We start from the raw sequence: 12,111 nt of genomic DNA on the forward strand, positions 1-12,111 counted from the left end.
CCCCCGCTTGCTGCAACTAGGGAAAGCCCTCGCACAGAAACGAAGACCCAACACAGCCTAAATAAATAAATTAATTAAAAAAAAAAAAATGTAATCTCGGGCACAATTCACCTTCCATGCTCTTGGTTCCATCTTGGTTCCAGTTACTGTACTATTATTAGAATACCTTTGCTTTCCAGGATCTTATCTTATTTCCAGAAGCTCATTAACATTCTTGATCATCATCATGACTATTATTATTATTTATTTTTGCTCTTTTGTACAGAATGAGTTCTCTTTGTTGCAAAATTTTGTTTGTTCTCCCTATCATTAATAACTAGTACTACACATTAGTATAGAATTCTGCTTTTGTTGAAAATTAACTCCAATAAATCAAAGAAACATAAAAAAAACAAATATGGACATATTGTGGTACGATTCTTCAAGATAAAAACAGAGGTGTGCTCAGATTCTTTGTTACTCTTTCTTGATCACATGGAATCAAGCACTTCACCACCTGCAAAATCTACTGCAAACTTTTGCTTCTCCTATATTATTAATTTCTAATTGCATTTCCCATTAATAATACCTTAATCTTATCTAACAGAAATATAGTGATATTACAATCAAAAATATAACAGGGCAAGAATAAGGGAAAAAAGGAAAAAGAAAGAAGAAGGGAAGCTGTAACTCACCATAAAAAAAGCCACAAAGAGATTTTATGCGTTATCATATTGTATGTACCCATTATTGTCAAGCTCTAGGTCTTATACTGTAGAGAAATTGCGAAGACAGAAACAGTAGAGTGTGTTCTGCTCAACACCCACCAAAAGTTAACTTTTCTTGGATTCCCCACATTAGGCATCCCAACCTTAGCTAACAGCACGTCAAAGTTTCTCTACCTCAGCAACTTCATCTCACACACACACACACACACACAGACACACGCGCACACACACACGCACACCCGGGCTTATCTCTGGTCAAGTCCATTCTCTTTCTTCCATTCTGCCAGAAATCTGTTGATTATCCCAATTCACCTTTGTAGTGGACAATCAAAACATAATAACCTTACAGTCACCTTTGATGATGGATGCCAAAACCTTTGAGAAACAGGATATCCACAAAGTCTCAGTGTCATTCCTGAGATCACTTACTAATTATATGGGGAAATAGAATTTTAACATTGCAAACATTTGGTGGTTACCACCTCAACCAAATGACCACACCCTGCAGCACCAAGTATGATATCACACACCTATGATGTGATGCACTGAGGGCACAACAGTACTTACACACTATTCCTTCCAAAAATATTTAACCTGAAACTGATCATTAGGACACAGCTAGACAAATCTAAAGTGAGGGACATTCTGCAAAATGACTGGCCTGAACACTTCAAAAATGTCAATATTGGGAATTCTCTGGTAGGGCGTGGGTTCAATCCCTGGTCTGGGAACTAAGATTCCACAAGCATGTGTCACGGGCTAAAAAAAAAAAAAAAAAAAAAAAGTCAATATCACGAAAAGCAAGCAAACAAAAAAGGCCGAGGAATTGTATCAATAGAACAAGGGAGAGTAAAGAGAGGGACAATTGAATGCAACAGATGATCCTTGATTGGATGCTAGACTACAAAATATAAATAAATTACATAGGACACTATTGGGATGATTGGGGAAATTTGAATACAGAGTCTATTTTAGATAATAGTATTGAATCATTGTTAAATTTCTCAGGGAATTATCTTGTGGTTACGTAGGAGAATATCCTTTTTCTTAGGAGATATATGCTACAGTATTTAGGGATGAAGTGTCATGATGTCTACAATAAATTCTCAAATGGTTCAGCAATGCCTATATATCCAAGAAGGGAGTAGAGAAAGAGAAAAAAAAAAAAGAAGCAAATGTGGCAAAATGTTAACAATTGGTAAATCTAAGTGAAGGGTATATGGCTCTTTATTGAATATTCCTGCAGCTTTTCTGAAGGTTTGAAATGTTATAAAATAAAAAGCTGGGGAAAACATATTAAGCCAAAACCTTGCGTTTTTACGAAAAAGAAATCCAGAAGTTAATATATTATAGCAAAATGCTTTTCTTCATGCCTACAAGAAAATGCAAAGGACTCCAAATGTGTTGGCCCAAGTGTGACTGTAAAACGAGGAAGGATTAGCCCAGCGGGCTAGTAGGACATTGCTCTATAGACTACATTGCTTTGTACACTTGTTTCAGGAGATGTATTTATATTCATATATATCACATTCCATTTTATATGTAATTATATATTATATATCATTAGAGATGCTATAGTCAAAGATACCCAATTTACAAGTAAACAGAGGCCCAGAGAGGGATCGTACCTTGGCCAGTGTCACACAGCAACACAGTGATAGAGTTGGACTTAGAACCCAGGAGTCCTGTGTTTTATTTACTATCTTAAGCTTCCTCATTTAGTTATTTCCACAAAATAAACAGCCACAACAACAGTCAGTTTAGAATTTCCCAAACAATTTCAGTTTAACAAAAAGTTTCTATTTCTTTTGTGAATGAGAACTGCCCAACCCCTCTTTTTCTACCAACCCTCTGTGAAAGTGAGACTACAGAGCAGAAATTTGCGTGGCTCCAAAGCCTTAAGCATGTAAGATTTTTGGAAACTAACTAAAGACGAACCTACAATAGGAAATTATTACAGCCAGAAAGCAAAGTTTGAGGCCATGTGTTTCCTTACATAAAAGTGACAGGACAGAAATAAAGGTTAACCTAAGGCAACTGGAGAGGAATGATTCTTTGCTTTCAAAGGTTTGAATGAATTTTTTATTACAGTTTTTGAGATGTGGTTTAACTATTTAGTGGAATTTAAAATTATTAGAGGGACTTCCCTAGTGGCACAGTGGTTAAGACTCTGCACTCCCAATGCAGGGGGCCCTGGTTTGATCCCTGGTCAGGGAACTAGATCCGACATGCATGCCACAGCTAAGAGTTCGCATGCCACAATGAAGGACCTCACGTGCTGCAACTAAGGAGCCAGCGAGCCGCAACTAAGACCCAGCGCAACCAAATAAATAAATAAATATTTTTTAAATAAATAAATAAAATTATTAGAAATTTAGTTAAATTCTGGTTAAAAACCTTTTTCTACCACTCTGCTTAATATAACCTATGATGTTTTTATTTCAAGCTCCACAAGTTTTCTTGAGTTACAAATGTTCTTTAAGTATTCCCACTGTAGTTTCTAACTTGAAGAAAAAATACCCAGGAGTCAATTTCTGTTGTTATTGTTGTTGTTGCTATCGATTCCATATTGACACACAAATATCACACCCCTTTAAAACCCCTGTTGCATGCATGTCTGTCATTAGCAAGAAGATGCAGGACCACAGGGAAAGGGTGCCAGTGGCATTATGCCCATGAACAAGTGGTACCCAATATCCCCTCTATTTTTCTACCAATCCTCTGTGAAAATGAGACTACAGAGCAGAAGAAAGGACAATAACAACATTATAGCCCAAGTGACCTTAAAAGCAAGTAAACCCTATAATTTGAATGGAGTAATGGATTGGCCGGAACATTATTAGTCACTCTGGATATGACAGAAGTACACTTTCTGTTACAGCATCAGAGTAATAACCTTTTCAGCATTTCATTTGTCTCGAGCAAGCAAAAGGGAGGAGATGTACAAAAATAAGAACGCTGTCTTCTGTAAAACTTTTTTCAGAAATATTGCATATTAGAAAATGGAATCTGACATAAATTAATTTGCTTCGCTATACAGCCTTGTTCCTCCTATCCCTTCAGGTTGCTTCTATTTTGCACACAGTGTGTGACGTGCCTTAGAAACCTTTTCTTGCTCTTGGTAATGAAAATCCTGGCTTTTCCCCCTTGAGGTATTAGGACCATCTTCTCTGTAAAATGTGAACATATTTGATATGTGAACAGTGTATGTATTTCTTTGTTTCCTTCCTTAAGTAGTATCCTAGCATAACTTAATGGTTCCTAGCTGAAACGATGAAACTTAACATTTAGGCATAAAGTACCATGTACAGAAAGATCTTCCACCTGGAGCCAATCTACAAGTTCTTACTCTTTCTGGGGAAAAAAGTTATTTAGGCATATGTATGGCACCAGAATCCCAAGGCCAAGAAAAAAAACTTTCTTGGCTATATTAAAAATAATTTTATTCACCCTCAGCTAGGCAAACCTAGAGGAAGATTAGGAGATAAGTTGCCCACATTTATCATCATACATTCAATCAATACACTCACTAGACATTTCCCCTGACACTCTATTAAACCAACCCCCTCTACTAGGAAGATAAAACTCTAAATAGAAAATAAGTAGACAGTGATGAACAGCAATATTATCCCTGCCTACAATTTAAGTTCCTAAGACTTTGGTAAACTTTTGAATCCTCTCTGCTCTGGACATAAAGCTGCATTTCCTTGCTCTCTGGGGAATATAATTTGGATGACTTGCTCTCTCACTGGAGTTTTATATTATAGGGCAGAAGAATGACTCCTATACTTACAGAATGAGTAGTAATGGCCTAGGATTGCCATAAATATTGGCAATATGACCCTACAAAATAAGGAACCAGGTTGCAGCTGAGGTCCAGCTTCTTGATTTCAGGGCACTGACCTGGATATGCATGGGTAAATTTGAGGGTCCTTACTTTTTTTTTTTTATAAATTTCTTTCTTTCTTTCTTTATTTTTGACTGTGTTGGTTCTTCATTTCTGTGCGAGGGCTTTCTCCAGTTGTGGCGAGCGGGAGCCACTCTTCATCGCGGTGCGCGGGCCTCTCACTGTCGCGGCCTCTCGTTGCGGAGCACGGCTCCAAACGCGCAGGCTCAGTAGTTGTGGCTCACGGGCCTAGTTGCTCCACGGCATGTGGGATCCTCCCGGACCAGGGCTCGAACCCATGTCCCCTGCATCGGCAGGCAGACTCTCAACCACTGCGCCACCAGGGAAGCCCTGAGGGTCCTTACTTTAAGGGAAGTGTATTAATCAGGGTTCTCCAGAGAAACAGAACCAATAGAACCAATGCAAATCTATATCCAGTTCTGCTAACCAAAAGTGGCCCACTAGATGCTCAAATTCATATGCATATAGGTAAAGAGATTTATTAGAAGGAATTTGGCTCATGAAATTATGGAGGCTGAGAAGTCCCACAATCTCCCATTTATAAGCTTGAGACCCAGGAAAGCCAGTGGTATAGTTCCAGTCTGAGTCTGAAGGCCCAAGAACCAGGAGAACCAATGGTATAAATTCTAGTCCAAGTCTGAAGGACCAAGAACCAGAGGGCTAATGGTTTAAGTTCCAGTTTGAGTCTGAAGGCCTGAGAACCAAGAGCTCCAAGGATACAAGTCCCAGTCAAAGAGCAGAAGAAGACTAATGTCTCAGCTCAATAGTCAGGCCCTCAATGGATTGAATGATGCCCACCCACACTGGGGAGAGCCATCTGCTTTACTCAGTCTACTGACTCAAATGCTAATCTCATCTGGAAACAACCTCACAGACACACCCAGAAATAATCTTTAGCCAAATATCTGGGCACCGCATATCCCAGTCAAAATAACACATAAAATTGACCATCACAGTTAGGAAACTAATATGTATTGACATCTACTAATGTGCCAGGCACTGTTCTATGTGCTTTAACATATGTAATCAATCCCACATAACTGAAAGCTTCAGGAAGGTATGGACCATGTCTCTTGCTGAGCATTACATTCCTAGCATTCAACATAGTTCGTAAGCTCACAGTGAATATTTACCAAATGAAGAGGTGAATGAAAGGACCTCATGGAATTCTCAAAACAACCCTGCCAAGTAGACAAGGTAGAGCATATCCTCATTTTACAGATGAAGAAACTGGGGCTCAGTGAGTTTAAGATTGTATTTCATTAGATCTTAGAAATGCTTGCTAGTTATCTAAGCATCTTACCAAATAACGAGGGTAAAGCAAGATTCTTATTGCCTAATAAAAAACATTTTAAATACTAGAACAAGCCCATGAAATCTAACATCCTGACTTTTGTTCAATAAGCTGACGCCACCCCCACCCCCAACTTGGAACACCCTCTCTCTGGATGGGGTGAGAGAATAGCTTTCTGTTTTTAAGCAAAAGACTGAAGACACTTTCTTTATCAATTTACTCACACAATGACATCAGATGTAAGGATCATGTATGACATCTTTGAAGAAGCTGACTGTACTATATGACAGTGTTGTGTTTACCCCAACACTTTTGAATGAGATAGCAGCTATCAGTGATACCATTTTACAGATAAGGAAAACACAACCAACGAGCTATAAAGTAATTTAAAGCAGTGAGTAGAATCTGTAATTCTTCAATCCCAGTCTTTCTGCCACATCATAAATAACCTGCTAGTATTGGGTTGGCCAAAAAGTTCGTTCGGGTTTTTGTGTGATGCTATGGAAGACCCGAACGAACTTTTTGGCCAGCCTGATACATCTCCGTAGAAGTCTCGACTGAGGCTAAATGACTGTGGAATTATTTTTGTCTGACTCATACAGTGTTATTTAAAAATTGCAAATTAAAACTCAGGAGATATCCTATACTAATCTGAATTTCTGACTACTTTTAAAAACCCCAAAGATCTGGTAATGCCAAGTAGACTACTATGACAATACTGTCTTCCTTTTACAACCCTTTTACATTGTGGTAAAATATATGTAACAATACTGCTATGAACATTGATGTACAAGTATCCGAGTCTCTGCTTTCAGTTCTTTTGGTATACGTCTAGAGGTGGAGTTGCTGAATCATATGGTAACTCTTTGTATTCCAGTAGGGAATATTGGTGGAACTATTTTAAATTCTCTAATGGCTAAAAACGTCTTTATCCTATCCTCACATTTGATTGGTAGTTTACCTGGGAACAAAATTCTGGGTTGCAAATCATTTCCCTTCAGGATATTGAGGCATTGCTTCATTTGCTCTAAGCTTCCAATTTCATTATGGAGAAGTCTGATGCCATTGGGATTTCCAACCCATTATATAGGATCTGGTTTTCCTCCCTGTAACGTATTTTTTAGGCTTTTTTTTTTTTTTTTAAGATTTTTTTGGTGATGGTACGTGCTACCCAGGGTGTCTGTTTTATTTTATTTATTTTTTTTGGCCACACTGTGCAGCATGCGGGAATCCTAGTTCCCTGACCAGGGATGGAACCCATGCCCCCTGCACTGGGAGCACAGCATCTTAACCACTGGACCGCCAGGGAAGTCTCTTTTTAGGCTTTTCTTAAAATACTTCTTTTTTAAGAACAGTTTCAGGTTTACAGCAAAATTAAGGGGAAGGTACAGAGATTTCCCATATACCTCCTGTGCTTACACATGCATAGCCTCCCCGGTTATCAACATCTCCACAAGAGTGGTTCATTTTTTTTTTTTTATTTACTTATTTTATTTTTGGCTGTGTTGGGTCTTTGTAGCAGTGCGCAGGCTTCTCATTGCGGTGGTTTCTCTTGTCGTGGAGCACTGGCTTCTCTTGTTGCGAAGCACAGGCTCTAGGTGCGCAGGCTTCAGTAGTTGTTGCACACGGGTCTCAGTAGTTGTGGCTCACGGGCTGTAGAGCGCAGGCTCAGTAGTTGTGCCACATGGGCTTAGTTTGCTCTGCAGCATGTGGGATCTTCCTGAACCAGGGATTGAACCTGTGTCCCCTGCACTGGAGAGTGGTTCATTTGTTACAACCGATGAACCTACATTGACACATCATAATCATCCAAAGTCCACAGTTTACATTAGGGTTCACTCTTGGTGTTGTACATTCTATGGGTCTGGACAAACATATAATGAATGACATGTATCCATCATTACGGTATCATAATGGAATATTTTCACTGCCCTAAAATTCCTCTCTGCTCTGCCTATTCATCTCCCCTTCCCCCTCCCCTCCAACCCTGGCAACTACTGATCTTCTGAATTGAACCTCCTGAATTGATCCTCTTATTGTTCTATCTTTTCTCTCATATCCTCCATCTCTTTGTCTTACTTTCTGGGAGATTTCTTCAACTATGTCTTCAAACCCTCCTGTTGAACTTGCTTCCCAAATTTTAATTTCCAAGAACTATTTCTTTCTTTTCTTTTAATATTTATTTATTTATTATTATGTTTTTTGGCTGCGCCGGGTTTTAGCTGCGGCCTGCGGGATCTTCATTGCGGTATGTGGACTTCTTAGTTGCAGCTGCGGCATGCACGCGGGATCTAGTTCCCCAACCAGGCATCGAACCTGGGCACCCCCGAATTGGGAGTGCAAAGTCTTAACTATTGGACCACCAGGGAAGTCCCCTCCAAGAACTATTTCTTGTTCTCTGTCCCATTTTTAAGGCATCTCAGTCTTATTTTACGCATATATTATATTGGTTCCTCTCCCTAACACTTTTGTTAATCATTGTTAAGTTTTCTTTCTACTCCCTGAAACTTTTATTTCCGTTTCCTTATCCTCCATCCCCGCACCCCAACCTGCATTGTTTGGTCTCTGTCTTTCATATCAGAGGCTTTCCTCCATTGCCTGGTTCTTTGGCTGTCTGTTCATACTGAAGAATATGGCAATAATAAGCTAATTGGAAATACCAGGTTCCAGAGAAGATTGGTGCCTGGAGAGCTTCATCACAAGGGGATGATTCTTCAAGCTGGCTTTGTCACTGATGGACCTATAAATGCTAGTATCTGTAGATCTTTTTTTCTGGGGCTGTTTAGTTTCTGCAGAGAAGAATCCTTTCCCACCAGGATGATTACAGGGAGAAGAGAGGTATAAGTCTGACTACTAGCATCCTAAGCACTTATCTAGGTGAAGGTTGCAAGGATCCAGACCAATGTTGAAAGCTTCAGAGCACCACAAAATTACTAAGCTTAGAAGAGTTGATAGAACTCTTTTTTTTTTCCTCCTTTTTCTCAGTATATATTCTTACTCAGCATTGAAAATTTCAGAAGCTAAAATAACTCCACTGCATATTTTAAACAGGGGAACAGGTTGGCCTTTTGTCACAATGAAGCAAAGTATTCCTGGAAAAAAAAAAAAAATGCCTGCTTTTTCTGAAGTTTGCCAGTTCGGATGTTTTTCATGCCCCAGAAACTGCTGGTAACAGCCCAGCATGGTAGGGGGAAAAGAAAGTCTGTATCTGTCTGTGTATGTTGAAACTCTGAATCTCAGCCAAGACATGAAGTCATGTTAGGGTCTACAACATGGAAGTAAAAGCTTAGAACATCACTAAGTTGTTAACAGATGAACTGGATTCCATCCTATTGTGTTCACAAACAAATGTCTACACTATTGTGCTAAGAGGTTAGAGAAATGCAGATGGAGGCTGAGGTTTCACTCGCTGCTGCCAACCACAATATATGTTCTAGAAAACAGAAAGGAATGGGTGTTTGAAGGGCAGAATGAAAGCAGATCTAAGTAATGTCAAAGTAAACACACCTGCAACCAAGTAATTACTCAGCAATATGAAAATACTGCCTGTACAATATAGTCCAAATCAAAAAGAGCTTGGATCTTGATTTCTGTATCTTAACAAAGCTAATAATGAGAGATGCATGCATGCTTTATCAAAAGTTAGGTCAACATTTTTTTTAATGTATCTAAGATTTTGGAAAAGTCACCAAATCTTATGTTCTGTCTTTTAAAATTTAAAGACTGAGAATGAGTTTCTAGAGAGAGAAATTAGATCTGGGTATGCTTAGGAAAAGTAGAATATTTCACTATTCTCTCTTGGGTTACTCCAAACTCCAACATTTTTTAAGGATAAGAAAAATGCTACAATCTGAGTCTTTTATTCTAAGGTGGTCCAAGTGGTTTAAACAGTGTTTAATCAAAATCTTATTCTTTTGAGACATGTGCCCCATTTAACTTCTAGAATACTGCTGGCACAGGGTTTTCATGTCATCCCCTCTTCGGATCACTGAAAGCCAGCTTCCTGGAAATTTATTTTCAGTTAACAATTAAAGATACACACAAAAATTTATGTACAAGGAAAATGCAAAAAATTGGAGGCTACCTAAATATCCAGCTGTTAGGGATTGGAAATGGGGGCTTCATCTAAACTTAGAAGAAAAAAAAAGTCTGTCAGCTTGCCAGAGTTTGACTTATTGTGTTTATGTGTTTACTGCCTATATGTAATAAGTTTAAATGACAGCAAAAGCATATAAAAATATCTGGGAATAAAATGAAACCCCAGTTGACCCTAGATGTCTGGTTTACATAATGCCAAGAATCTGAGATTGTTTGACAATACACACTGTATTGTCATACATACTGTATGACATACATACTGCAAAGTACACAGATCTTAAATGTACAGCTAGATGAACTTTTATACATGTATATATATGCATGTAACCACCATCTAGATCTAGACATACACTATTTCCAGTACCCAGGACTTCCCTGGTGGTCCAGTGGCTAAGACTCCGTGCTCCCAATGCAGGGGGCCCGAGTTTGATTCCTGGTCAGGGAACTAGATCCCACATGCCGTAACTAAAAGATCCCACAGGCCGCAACTAAAGATCCCACATGCTGCAACTTACAAGAAGATCCTGCATGCTGCAACAAAGATACCACAGGCAGCAACAAAGATCCCACGTGCTGCAACCAAGACCCGACGCAGCCAAATAAATAAATAAATAAACATTAAAAAAATTATTTCCAGCATCCAAGGAGGATTCCTCCTGCCATTCATACCCTCGTTCAAATCCCAACCCAAGTTCTGCCCCAGGTAAGCTCCATTCTGACTATCCAGAGTTTTTAAAAATACTGGTCAGGGACTTCTCTGATGGCTCAGTGGTTAAGAATCCGCCTGCCAATGCAGGAGACGTGGGTTCAAACCCTGGCCCAGGAAGATTCCGCATGCTAGAAAGCCCGTGTGCAGCAACGAAGACCCAACGGAGTCAAAATAAGTAAATAAATAAATAAATTTATTAAGAAAAAATAAAGAAATAACGTAAAATACATGGTTGGTTAATACAAAAAGTCTTAAAAATGCTCATGGCTTTTGGCCCAGTTATTCTGTATCTAAAAATTTATTCTGAGGAATATTTAAAGATAATGTGCAAAGATTCACCTACAAGGAGTAAAAAATTGGAAATGAACTAAATGCCCCCAAATGGGAGAATGTTTAAATAAATTATAGTACATTTATACAATGGAATATCATGTAATCCTTAGAAATGAAGCTATTGAAGTAAATTTATAAACAGAGAACCACAGTGAAGACATGATAAATTTGAAAAGTAAGTTACAAATAGTGTATACAGTAATATCCCATCTTGGGCAGTAAAAGGCTCTGGACCCTACCACACAGTCTGTGAGATCTTGAATAAGTTATTAAATATCTCCAAGCCTCAGAGTAAATTATCTTACATTTATCTGTAAAGATAATCATAGCGAAAATCACATAGTGTTATTATGAAAATTACATCACATTTGACACATTTATGCATTTTGTTAGCTATGAATAATACAATTTATTAATATTAATTAGCTATTATTAATATATTAATATACTAACATATACAGATCTTCCTTGACTTACAGTGGGATTGTGACCCAATAAACCCATTGTAAGTTGAAAATATTGTTAAGTCAAAAATTCATTTAATACACCTAACCTACCAAACATCCTAGCTCAGCCTAGTCTACCTTAAACGTGCTCAGAACACTTACATTAGCCTATAGCTGGGGAAAATCATCTAACACAAAGCCCATTTTATAATAAAGTGTTGAATATCTCATGTAGTTTATTGAATACTGTACTGAAAGTGAAAAACCGAATGGTTATGTGAGTACAGAATGGTTGTAAAGTTGGTTGTTGACCCTGGTGATTGTGTGGCTCGCTGCCACTGCCCAGCATCACGAGAGGTATGGGACCACATATCACTAGTCCAGGAGATCAAAATTCAAAATCCGAAATATGCTTTCTACTAAATGCGTATCACCTTTGTACCACCGTAAAGTTGAAAAATCAAAACTTGAACCATAGTGAGTCAGGGACTATCTGTACTTACATCTTAATTGTTAACACAACAATTGCATGTTATTTATGTAATTTCTGGGTTTAAAATTTTTAAATGATATCTAAATATTTCCTCCATATAATGGCAGAAATATTGCCCTTGAAG

This window comes from Eschrichtius robustus, chromosome 16, assembly GCF_028021215.1.
Source record: "Eschrichtius robustus isolate mEscRob2 chromosome 16, mEscRob2.pri, whole genome shotgun sequence".
In the NCBI taxonomy this organism is placed as follows: domain Eukaryota; kingdom Metazoa; phylum Chordata; class Mammalia; order Artiodactyla; family Eschrichtiidae; genus Eschrichtius; species Eschrichtius robustus.